A 13,107-nucleotide genomic window follows, 5' to 3' on the forward strand; every position below is an offset into this window, starting at 1 on the left:
TCAAGGGTGGATATTTCATTAAGGCTAGAATCCTCCTCCTCACGTGGTTTGAATTTACTACATCTTTATTTATTTAATCTAACGCAGTATACCATTTATATCGAGTTAATCCGCATGTTCTTAAAATCACTTACAAATTCAATTTATCTATTTTTTAGGGTAAACAATTTGGCACCCACCGTGGGGATAAGGATAATAGTGGCAGTTCGATACAAATTCCGATAACACACCCTAATTTAACTTATTCTTTTAAGTACCTGTAATTTCAGGTCAAAGGTCAAAATATCAAACTCCCAATCTGTCCCTCTTAACGTTGATGTTGAGTCTAGCCACCACGGCGAAAACAACAATATAGCGCCCAACAACGAGGTTCACCCTATTGACCCCAACGGGGCCACAATCTCAGACCCGATCGACGTCAGCTCCCACGTGGCCATCAACGGTAACTTGCCCACCGACCCGGAGGTCAGCGTTCGCGGGAAAGTCAGGTCAGTAGCCGGGGATACACACGGCAGTAAGGGCGATGGGATCAACTTATGAGTGATCTTCGAAATGCTACAGGCTCAACAGGCAGTGAAAGCCCAACTGCAGAACCAAAATCGTGCCCCTAGTAGAGTTGAGCCCGAGCCGTCCCGGGAAATCACTCATAGAATCGAACAAGTCATAGAGAGGCCGAATATAGCTGAACCTGGTTCTAACCCCGAGATCATACAGATGCTCGAGGAGCTGACAAAACGAGTAGAATCGGGAGAAAAGAAAATCGAAACCAATGATAAAAAGGTGAAAACCTACAACTACAAGGTCGACCAAATCCCAGGAGAACCACCGATATTGAAGGGCCTGGACTACAAGAAATTTGTTCAAAAACCTTTTCCTCTGAGCACATCTCCGAAACCAATCCCAAAGATGTTTCACATGCCCAAAATTCCAAAGTACAACGGGATAACTGACCCAAATGAACGTGTGACCTCTTACATGTGCGCCATCAAAAGGAACTACTTGGAGGATGATGAGATCGAGTTCGTCCTGCTAAAAAAGTTTGGGGAAACTTTGTCAAAGGGAGCTATGATATGGTATCATAACTTACCCTCATAAATCTATTGACTCGTTTGCTATGCTTGCAGACTCCTTCGTGAAAGCGCACGCCAGAGCCATCAAGGTCGAGACCAGGAAGTCAGACTTTTTCAAAGTGAAGCAAAGAGATAATGAGATACTCAGGGAATTCATGTCCCGTTTTCAAATGGAACAAATGGACCTGCCTCCGGTCGCAGACAATTGAGACATTCAGGCCTTCACCCAAGGACTCAGTACTCGAAGTTCATTGGCCAGCAAAATCTGGTAGAATACCCAGCGGTAACTTAGGCTGACGTCCATAATCCGTACCAGCCAAAAATTAGGGTCGAAGATGATCAGCTTGGGGCCCCTTCCGGGTCCATTTCCAAAAGAGACTTTGATCGTGAACCAAGATCAAATAGAGACCAACATCAACCATACAGCGGAGATCGAAGAGGTAACGGGTTCGGGCGCAACCCTGTGAGGAGTAAAAGAAGGAGCAATCGAGGTCATAATAATCAGGGGCTCATGAGCAAGAACTATTTTGACAGATCCAACGAGCCTAAAGAAGCACCGAGGTTATCGGAGTACAACTTCAACGTCGATGTTGCTGCCATCGTATCTGCCATTTGACACATCAAAGACACCAAGTGGCCCCGAACTTTATAGTCTGATACTTCCCAAAGGGACCCCAACCTAATGTGTAAGTATTGGAACTCACGGCCACAGAATCGAAGACTTCCAACAACTGAGAGAGGAAGTAGCCCAATTATTCAACAACGGAAACCTCCGAGAGTTCCTAAGCGATCGAGCCAAAAAAAAATTTAGGAATAGGGACTCCAATAAGCATATCAAACAAGAGGAACCTCAGCACGTCATTAACATGATTATCGACGGAGTAGTTGTCCCCCAGAGGCTAATGTTAAAGTGCATCAAAGTATCCATCACAAGGGAAAAACAGACTCGAGATTACGTGCCGGAGGGAACCATATCTTTCAATGATGAGGACACTGAAGGCATCGTGCAACCACATAATGATGCATTGGTAATATCTGTACTCATAAATTATCTCGAGTTAAGCTGGTGTTAATTGATCCAGGTAGTTTGGCCAATATCATAGATCGAGAGTTGTATAACAACTGGTCTACAAGACCAAATTGTGCCTGCAACCCGAGTTCTAAACGGATTCAACATGGCATGTGAGACCACTAAAGGGAGATAACCCTGCCGGTAAACACAATAATAACCGTTCAAAAAATAAAGTTCTATGTGATCGAAGGAGATATGAGATACAATGCTCTATTCGGGAGGCCATGGATTCACAACATGAGGCCAGTACCCTCGACATTGCACTAGGTGTTGAAATTCCTGACACCTAGAGGTATTACAACAATTTACGGAGAGCAATCGACCACTAAGGAGATGCTCGCGATCGACAAGGTGGTCCTGATATCCGCACTTCAGCCCCAAAATATTCGAGTTCGGTCGTCAAGGGAGAAACCAAATATTAATCACTGACATCGGCCCCGGCCGAATCGGAGAAGCAGAGGATAGGTGAGGACGATGAATACAGAGTTCCTAGTCTTTCATAGTCCCCGACAATTCCGACACCACCAAATCAGTGGTTGAAGAACTGGAGCAAATCATATTGATCAAGCATATGCCCGGTCGTAAGGTATACCTGGGCACGAGGTTAAGTCCCGAGCTCAGGAAAAAACTCATTAAATTCCTTATAGCTAATATAGATTGTTTTGCTTGGTCCAATCTCGATATGACAGGGATCTCGCTAGAAATAACTACTTATAAGTTGAGCCTGGATCTGAAGTTCCACCCAGTCAAACATAAAATGAGGCCTCAGTCTGAAGTTAAGCATGCATTCATCAAAGACGAGGTATCTAAACTCATTAAAATAGGGTCCATTTGGGAGATTAAATACTCGTATTGGTTAGCAAACATAGTGGTAATCCCTAAAAAGGGGAATAAGTTAAGAATGTGTGCAGACTACAAAGACTTGAACAAGGCATGCCCCAAGGACTCTTTTCCTTTGCCCAACATCGATCATATGATTGATGCGACGGCCGGCCATGAGATCCTCAGCTTTCTCGATGCCTATTCTGAGTACAACCAAATTCGGATGGACCCGGGCGACCGGGAAAAGACATCCTTCATCACTAAATATGGCATACTGCTATAACATAATGCCATTCGAACTAAAAACGTTGGTGCCACTTACCAACTCCAAGTAAATCGGATGCTCGAAAAACAAATAGGAAAATTAATGGATGTTTACATTGACGATATTGTCACACCTCCTTTTTATACCCCGAGAGGTATATGAGAATTTTTCCAATTAAAGTGACATTAATCGAGATGGGATTAATTAAATTATCAGAGTCGCCACTTGGAATAGTTTAATTGGTGTCCCAAGTCACCGGTTTATTTTAAATCCCAAATCGAGGAAATTTCGACTTTGTTTAAAAGTCTGCGAACCAGAAATTCTAGATAAGGAATTCTGTTAACCCGGGAGAAGGTGTTAGGCATTCCCAGATTCCGTGGTTCTAGCACGGTCGCTTAGCGATTTATACTTGGCCTAAATTGTCTAATTACTTATTTTAGAACCTATGTGTATTTACCTTTTTACCGCTTTTAATCACTTGATTTATTCGTAATTAAAGAATTGAATTATGCGTACGTATACTCTTTTCTTTTGGCGCGTCAAAAATCATGTCACGTGAATGTGTCCCCAACTAATAACGCTTTGTTTATTTTATTAAGAAAGGTTTAGTTGAAGTTGCGCGAACGCATCCCTCGAGTCTCTTTTTAGAATTAAATTTGCAATTATGTTACGCGAATGTATACATAATCACAATAGTAGTCTAAGTCGAGCCTAAAGTAAACTACGAGTGTTTAAGATAATTTAATACTAGGTTAATATCAATATGAGGGCCATAGGTGATTTAATTAGAATGACACACCTCAATCCATTTTTAAGAATTATATCTAACTACAATAATCTAAGGATGTTTTTATATGACTATTAGTTGAAAGAAAAATAAGTTAGTGTACATGCTGGGACTTTAATTATTTGGAGGAGCTAGACTAGCAACGAACCCAAACTAAAATCTGATTAAGGGCAGCGAAATGTTGGGACTGTCTGGCCTCGAAGTTGAGCCCAAAAAGGCATGGATCTTGAAGACCTCGTCAGGCTTAATATGGTCAAGGTTGTTTCATTTGGGCTGATGCCCATCCCAACAATCTCATAACATACACATTGGAATTAATTAAAGGGGAGACCTGATTAAAAGAAACAAACCGAGGTTGAACCCTGTTGGGCTTGAAATTGAGCCCAAAAACAGAAGAAGACCAGAATCTGGTCACTCTGGACTCGCAGTAGGCGGGCCAGCTTATGGGGGCCAAAATTAAGCTCAGCATATTAATAGGAAGGCCTCTAACATAACAAAGCCATGGCTGAAATCCACACCTCTTAATTCACAAATAATAACAAGAAAACTATATGAAATCCTGGAAAACTAAACATGCATGAACAATCAGATTATAGACTTCTAATTCATTTGACATGCCCTTAATACTGAACCATAGGCTTAAAACATGCCTTAACCTACTCAGCAGCCATATTGATATCAAATACAAGATCTATTTAACAATGTTGAAATCCAAAACTATTCAGCTGAAGGGACATTGCATCTTTCAAACATGGGTAAGATACCAACCAATATTCTTTAATGAAATATCTAATTAGAGTTGTCATGGATAATACATAGGAAGATGAACTAACTTAAGCACTCATATGTGAGATTCCCAACTAAGAAAAGAAACTGTTGACCATCATGCAAGTCAGAAATACTTAAACAAAAATAACAAACTAAGAATATCCTGAAATACTAAGCTACTTGAAAGAAAATCAGACTTAAATGAAAACCGGAGATTAAATATTTGAGTATCATTATATTCACTTCCATTCCAAGGATTCGAAGGTGTACCTGGATATTGAAACAAAGCAAAAAGGAATGAGAAGTTCAACAAGCAAACAAATGTGAGCAAATCAGCAGCTCAAACAACAATATACAGCTTTTTAGACCAATCTTAAACCCAGAAAACCAGAAGTGTTTCAAAAACTTTGAGGTTCTTACTAGAAGAGGGAAACCAAGGAACAATTCTAAACCATTTTTAACCAAATAATGCAGAAACTTTGAGTATTTTTTAGGGTCTGGATTTCTGATGTTTTTTAGAACTTTTTAGGCAGAAGATGATACTGAATCTGTCTGTGTGAGTGAGGGAATATTTTTCTTTTATAGAGTGCACAAAAAGGCATCAAAAGAGGAATATTCTAACCTAAAAATTCTAAAAATCAGAATAGTACAACATCTTTTACAGGTGTCTGTCATTTTCCTTATCGAATACTAGCATTTTAGGCTAAGGATGAGGACATCTGTGAAAAGTCTAGAACATTCTGATATTTAGCCTTTGCAAAAGTCTAATTTTACCCTTTCATTTGCTAAATATTTCAGTTCAACCAATTCAGTCCTAATATTCAGATTATTTGATTTACTCATTAGCCCCTTCTAGAAACTTCTAGGTAATTCTAGACTTGGAACCCATCCCCCTAATTTAGTTTTCAATTGACCCTCTTTGTTATTACTTTTTCAATTCTTAAACCATTCAAAGCTTAAAATCAAACTGACTAAAACAAAACAGCCTAGCTAGAACAAAATTCCTAATTGAACCTAAGCTAATGACTGAATCAGGGCATTTAACTAATTGAAAATGAACCTGAATTCCACAACAATAAACAAAAGAGAAGAAGAGAAAAAGAAATAACATGAAAACAACAATAAAAAACAGAAGCAGTAATGAATAATTCAATTATCCTAAATTCGATTAAATTAGCAACTCATACAATTAAACTAATTAACTAGTAATTAAACTAATTAGGTTATTATTCAAACAAACAGTCTTGAAAGGCATTTAAAGCTAAACCTAATAATTTGGATTCTAACTAAGCATTTGATTAGTCAAATGGCCTTAATTAAAATATAATGGCTAAGCACATGCTAGTCAGATAGAGGAACAAAAAAAAATACAGAAGAAAAAAGAAAGAGGAAAGAGGAAAAAGGTTAACGGGGCTACCTAACAGGGACGACTGGCTTGAAAAGACTCCGGCAAAGCAACAATCTTCGAAATAGACCAAAACTAATGCTAATCAATCGTTCTCGCTGAGAACAATCAATTAGCGTAGGTTTCGACCAAATCGAGTTTTGAAAGCTTCGGGAAAAATCAAAAGAGGACGGGCTAAGGTTTTCTATTTGTGGTTTTGGATCTAGATTTGGGGGAATTCGGTGGGGTTTTGGGTCAAATTGGTGGTGGAATGATGAAGATGGTGAGGTGAGGAGTATATATGGTGAATTTGGGTTAGTTTAGACGAACTAGGATTTAGAGTCTGATTTTAGATCCAAGATTTGAGGATTTGGGTAGGGATTTTGGGGAAGAGGTTTGTGGATTTGGAAAGGGGAAGGGAAGGAGATTATGGAGTGTTAATTTGAGGGTGTTTGGAGCACCGGAACCGTCGTGAGGCGATTTCCGTTGGGTGGTTGATGGCGGAGGTTGCGGAGGAAATTAGGGCGGCTAGGGTTCTTAGGGTTTGGGTGTTAGAGACGAAGTGAGAGGGATTGGAATGGGGGGTACCGGTTAGGAAAGTAATATAGTAATTGAGTGACTAGTTCCGAGTCGTTGGATCAAATGAATCCAACGGCTGAGATGAAAAATAGGGCAAAACGACGTCATTTCTTGGAGCTGGGGCTAGAACGGGTATGGCTGGTTTTCGGCCTGGGTTTGGGAATAGTTTTGGGTTAAAATTTGGGCTGGTTTTGGCTTAAAGACATAACCCAAATTCAATATTTAAAAATCCCCTTTTAATTTCTTATTCCTATTTTCCTTTTCCTCTTTTTTTAATTAAAATCCTAAATTAAAAATTCTAAATTAATCTAAATTACAAAATTAAACTAATTACCTAATTACAATAATTATAGAAATTACTTAATCCTACATTAAAAGAGAAAGATCACTAATCTAAACATTAAAAGGTAAAAAATATAAAATGAGCTATTTTTTGTGATTTTCATTTTTAATACAACAATTAATTAGCTAATTAATCCTAAAAAGATATAAAAACAAAATCTAAATGCAATGCATGATATTTTGGTATTTTTCATGATTTTAATAAGAATTAAACGTGCACAAAAATGCAAACAATTAATAAAATCCTACGAAAATCCTACAAAATGGCAAATAATTGAAAAAATCTATTTTTTTGGATTTTATAGGAGTAATTCATATAGGGCAAAAATCACATACTCACAGCTGCCCCTCTTTGCTCGGAAACATGAAGGTTTTTTGGGCAAAGATAAAATGAGCAATTATAAGGGATTTTTGCCCGTTTGAAACTCCATGAGAAGCATCTTTTGAAAACGTCTGACCGAACCTTGGTTTAGAGGTTGCCTACATATCCTTGGCTATAAAGGAATTAGGTCAGTATAGTTCTGGAAGTTTTGGTAGCTGAGACTACCGAAAAACTGTGATTTCACTGCTGTTGCTGCTATTTCTTCTGGCTGAACTCCTTATTACACCAAAATGAAAGATGAAAAGCTAAACTAGTTAAGCCTATCAACTACGAGTTACAAGATTCCTATCTATAAACTTTCTAAAGCTTGATCTTAAGTCTTGACCGGTTCTTCTTACAGACTCTGATCTAAATCTTGATGCTCGTTAGCTGCAACCGCTGGTTCATTCTTCTTCAATTTTTTGGATCAAGGCGGGACATGCAAAACTTGCGACTTCAATCATATCTTGGGCAGTTCGCATCTTTTCTCCGCTTCTATAGTTAGAGTTCAACTTCTTTTCTTGTCTCTTCTTTTCTTTTATTTGGGTTGAGACTTCTTTTGGTCATCTCAAACCTTGTGCCTTATGGTGAAAACCTGTTCAGGCGCCAAATCAAACAAATGAACGAAATTTTCTGCCCCAGTTTTCACTAGAAAAATTTCGTGAGTTATTCGTAACAAAAATATAAACTATTTCTTTATTGAAAGCAATAAAATCAGGATTGTGTATCCTTAGGAAAAAGATATTAGGGAGTGGAGCCCTATATCTATAATAAAATCAACAAGGGAGTGGAGACCCTATGTTGGAAAAGCAGACTAGGGAGTGGAGACCTTATTCTAAAATAAAATCAACTAGAGAGTGGAGACCCTATATAGGAAAAGAGACTAAGGAGTGAAGACCCTTTGTCTAAAATAAAATTAACTAGGGAATGGAAACCCTATATTGGAAAAGAGACTAGGGAGTGGAGAGCCTTATGTCTAAAAAAAATTCAACTAGGGAGTGAAGACCCTATGTTGGAAAAGCGAACTAGGGAGTAGAGACCCTATGCCTAAAATAAAATCTACTAGGGAGTGGAGACTCTATGTTGGAAAAGCAGACTAGGGAGTGGAGACCCTATGTAGGAAAAGTAGACTAGGGAGTGGAGACCCTATGTTGGAAAAGCAGACTAGGGAGTGGAGACCCTATGCCTAAAATAAAAATCAACTAGGGAGTGGAGACCTTATGTTGGAAAAGCAGAGTAGGGAGTGGAGACCCTATGTCTAAAGTAAATTCAACTAGGGAGTGCAGACCCTATATTGGAAAAGCAGACTAGGGAGTGAAAATCAATTAGGGAGTGGAGACCCTATGTTGGAAAAGCAAACTAGGGAGTGAAGACCCTATGTCTAAAGTAAAATCAACTCGGGAGTGGAGACGTTTTGTTGGAAAAGCAGAGTAGGGAGTGGAGACCCTATGTTGGAAAAACAAACTAGGGAGTGAAGACCCTATGCCTAAAATAAAAATCAACTAGGGAGTGGAGACCCTATGTTGGAAATGCAGACTGGGGAGTGGAGACCCTATGTCTAAAGTAAATTCAACTAGGGAGTGGAGACCCTATGTTGGAAATGCAGACTAGGGAGTGGAGACCCTATGTCTAAAAGTAAATTCAACTAGGGAGTGGAGACCCTATGTTGAAAAAGCAGACTAGGGAGTGGAGACCATATGTCTAGAGTAAAAATCAACTAGGGAGTGGAGACCCTAAGTTGGAAAAGCAGACTAGGGAGTGGAGACCCTATGTTTAAAGTAAATTCAACTAGGGAGTGGAGACCCTATGTTGGAAAAGCAGACTAGGGAGTGGAAACCCTATGTCTAAAATAAATTTAACTAGGGAGTGGAGACCCTATGTTGGAAAAACGTAACTAGATATTGGGGACCCTAGGCTACCATGTTTTTGAATTTTCTTCTCTTTTTTTATTGAAAAAAAAAATGAGTAAGAATGCAGGAAAGAATTTGGAAGAGACTTCCTTTTTTGGATTGATTATTGCTGCAAAACTGTTTCTAGCCCTTGCACAGTTTCTTTTGGTTGCACCTGCTTCTTGCAAGGTTGCTTTGGATTGCACCTGTTTCATGTTTTCAAACATAGAACAATTGTTAGTTTGAAACGGTGGTTAGTTTTGTGGCCTTGATTTTTTTGATCTCGACCCAACTCTTTCGATGAAAACCTCTATTGCTCGCTGGCTTTCTGGAGATCGATCTCTCTTCTAAACCCAGGGATCTTGACTTTACAAAATTTCACATAATGGTTCATCCGTATGGGGCTTTGGCCTTTTCATCTTATTTTTCCTTTATGGGCACTTGACTTTGGATTTCTTTCCTTTTCTATAATTTTGACTCTGAAGCATCGGCCATTATGACCAGTCGAGATCGACTTGATGCACCTGTTGAGGCTGGGTGCTTCTCCTTGAATTTGGCTTTTGTTAAGTAGAACCCTGTAAAACCAATCTTGCCATCTTTTCTTTGTATTAGTTTCGAAGAAGGATTAAACCGAAAGGGGTTTAAAGAGGAGTAAACAAAGGACAGGATAATGAATTTAACGAGAAGTGTCCCTTTCGGGGGAAGAAAGAAGGAGTTATCTGGAGTGCATGCAGACTTCAATAGATATGACATGCTTCTTGGAATGGATACACAATCTGCGCAACCATCCAATCTCTCATAAGCCCATCATAACTCGTGTCTTAAAATCGAGAAACCTTTCCAGGACTCTATCAGTGCCGATGTTTGTAGGGAATTCCTTCTTTTCGATCAATGGTGCCCTTTGCGAGTTTTCGCCAACTGACCTCTCTCGTTTCTCTTTTTACCATCGCCTTATAGTGCTCTTTGCAAGTTTTCACTAACAAGACTCTCTCATTTTCAGTTTCTCTGCTCAACATCGCCTTACGGATCCCGTGTGGGTTTTTACCAATAAGACTCTCTCATTTTATATCTCTCATTTGGTTGTATCGGATCCAACAAACCCCTATTGTGAACTTCTTTACCGATCGATCTGAAAGGCTTTGAACAGGATTTTGGGTAACTAGAGTTTGGATTGAACTACAACTTTGGAACCTTTCAGGCTATTGTCGCCGAACCCTTATAAATTCTGCCCCAGTTTCAACTTTTAGGGAAATATGGATTTTTATTTTGGTGTGACTGAACCCCAGAGAGAGGCTGCCTATGTATCCTTTCGGAATCAAGTCGAACGTAGTTCAGGGAAAGTTTGTTTTTTTTTGCAAATATTTTCGGGTTCCAAAGAGGGTGATCAAAGAAAGGTAACCAGATCAAAGGGTTAACAAAAGGTTGAAGTGTTTGGGGTAGCGAGAATGAAAGACTTCGTCATCCCAATCGGATAATATTTGTACCGCAGAAGGGTTAAATGTAATACCTCTTGACCGCGTCTGCGTTGACAGCTGTTTCAAGGTCATTTCCTTCAATGTCTCCCAAGTACAATGCTCCTTTCGGCAAAAATTTTCTTATAATGTACGTGCCTTTCCAGTTTGGAGCAAACTTTCCTTTTGCTTCCTTGTGATGTGGGAGAATACGTCTCAAAACGAGTTGCCCTACTTCAAAGCTTCTAGGCCGTACTTTCTTGTTGTAGGCACGGGCCATTTTTTGTTGATACAACTGCCCGTGGCAAACTACGTCCATCCGTTTTTCATCAATTAGGGTTAGCTATTCTAGACGGGTCTTGACCCACTCACTATCCTCAATTTCGGCTTCAATGATGATTCAGAGAGAAGAAATTTCAACTTCTGCTGGTATTACGACTTCAATGCCATAAACCAATAGATAGAGTGTTGCTCCAACTGATGTGCACACAGTTGTGTGATATCCCAACAATGCAAACGACAACTTTTCATGCCATTGTCTAGAACTTTGGATCATTTTTCTAAGGATCTTCTTAATGTTCTTGTTTGCTGCTTCAACAGCGCCATTAGCTTTAGGCCGATAAGGGGTAGAATTCCGATGTGTGATCTTAAATTGCTCACATATATCCCTCATCAAATGACTATTCAAATTTGCAGCATTGTCCATAATGATAGTTTTAGGAGTACCAAAACAACAGATGATGTTGGCGTGCACGAAGTCTACCATTGCTTTCTTAGTGACGGCTTTGAGAGTGATTACTTCAACCCATTTTGTGAAATAATCAATGGCAACCAATATGAATCTATGCCCATTTGAAGCTTTTGGCTCAATTGGCCCAATGATATCCATACCCTAAGCAACGAACGACCATAGTGCTGATAAAGGATGCAGTTCTGAAGGTGGTGCATGAATCAGGTCACCGTGCACCTGACACTGATGACACTTTCGGACAAAACTGAAGCAATTTTTTTCCATAGTCATCCAGTAATAGCCTGCTCGAAGGATTTTCGTTGCGAGGACGTATCCATTCATATGGGGACCAACACTCCTGCATGCACTTCATTCATGATTCTTCCAGCCTCTGTGCATCTACACATCTTAAAAGGTTCAGATCTGGAGTCCTTTTGTACAAAACCTCGCCACTCAAGAAGAAACCACTGGCAAGCCTTCTAATGGTTCTCTTTTGGTCTCCACTAGTTTGCTCAGGATATTCTTTTGTTTTCAAAAATCTCTTGATATCATGATACCATGGCTGAACATTTGGTTCCATCTCAACCGTATTGCAATAACCATGCCTTTCTTGGATTTGGATTTCCAATGGGTCAATGTGGACATTGCTTGGATATGGCAACATCGAGGCCAAAGTAGCGAGTGCATCGGCTAACTCATTGTGAAACCGAGGAATGTACCTAAACTCGACTGACTTGAACCACTTGCTAAGATCTTCCACATGTTGCCTGTATAGAATAAGCTTGACATCCCGAGTTTCCCATTCACCATGAACTTATCGGATAATCAAGTCCGAATCTCCCATGATTAACAATTCTTCCATATCTTGGTCAATTTCCATGTTCATACCCATAATACAGGCTTCATACTCGGCAGTGTTGTTGGTGTAGAAAAACCGAAGCCGGACTGTGGCCAGATAGAGCTGACCAGTGGGTGAGATTAGGATTGCCCCAATCCTGACACCTTTTGCATTCACAGCTCCATCGAAGAACATCTTCCTTGCATTAGTATCTTCGGAAATTACCTCAACCGAATTTACTTCCTCGTCCAGAAAATAAGTACTCAAAGGCTGATATTCATCATCAACAAGATTTTCTGCTAAGTGATCCACTAAAGCTTGAGCTTTCATTGCCGTGTAGGTGACATAGACTATGTCAAACTCGGTGAGCAGGATTTGCCATTTTTCTAACCTCCCCGTGGGCATCGGCTTTTGGAATATATACTTCAAAGGATCCAACCTGGTGATGAGATAGGTGGTGTAGGCCAACAGGTACTGCCTAAGCTTCTGAGCGACCCAAGTTAGGGCACAACAAGTCCTTTCCAACAAAGTGTATTTGGCTTCGTAACTAGTGAACTTCTTGCTCAGATAGTATATTGCCTGTTCTTTCTTCTCGATCACATCATGTTGCTAGAGAACACACCCAAAGGAATTCTTCAATATTGTCAAGTACAAAAACAAAGGCCTCCCAGGTTTGGGTGGGACCAAGACTGACGGATTCGACATATATTCTTTGATTTTGTCGAAGGCTTCTTGACACTCATCTGTCC

This window comes from Nicotiana tabacum, chromosome 11 (assembly GCF_000715075.1).
Source record: "Nicotiana tabacum cultivar K326 chromosome 11, ASM71507v2, whole genome shotgun sequence".
NCBI lineage: Eukaryota > Viridiplantae > Streptophyta > Magnoliopsida > Solanales > Solanaceae > Nicotiana > Nicotiana tabacum.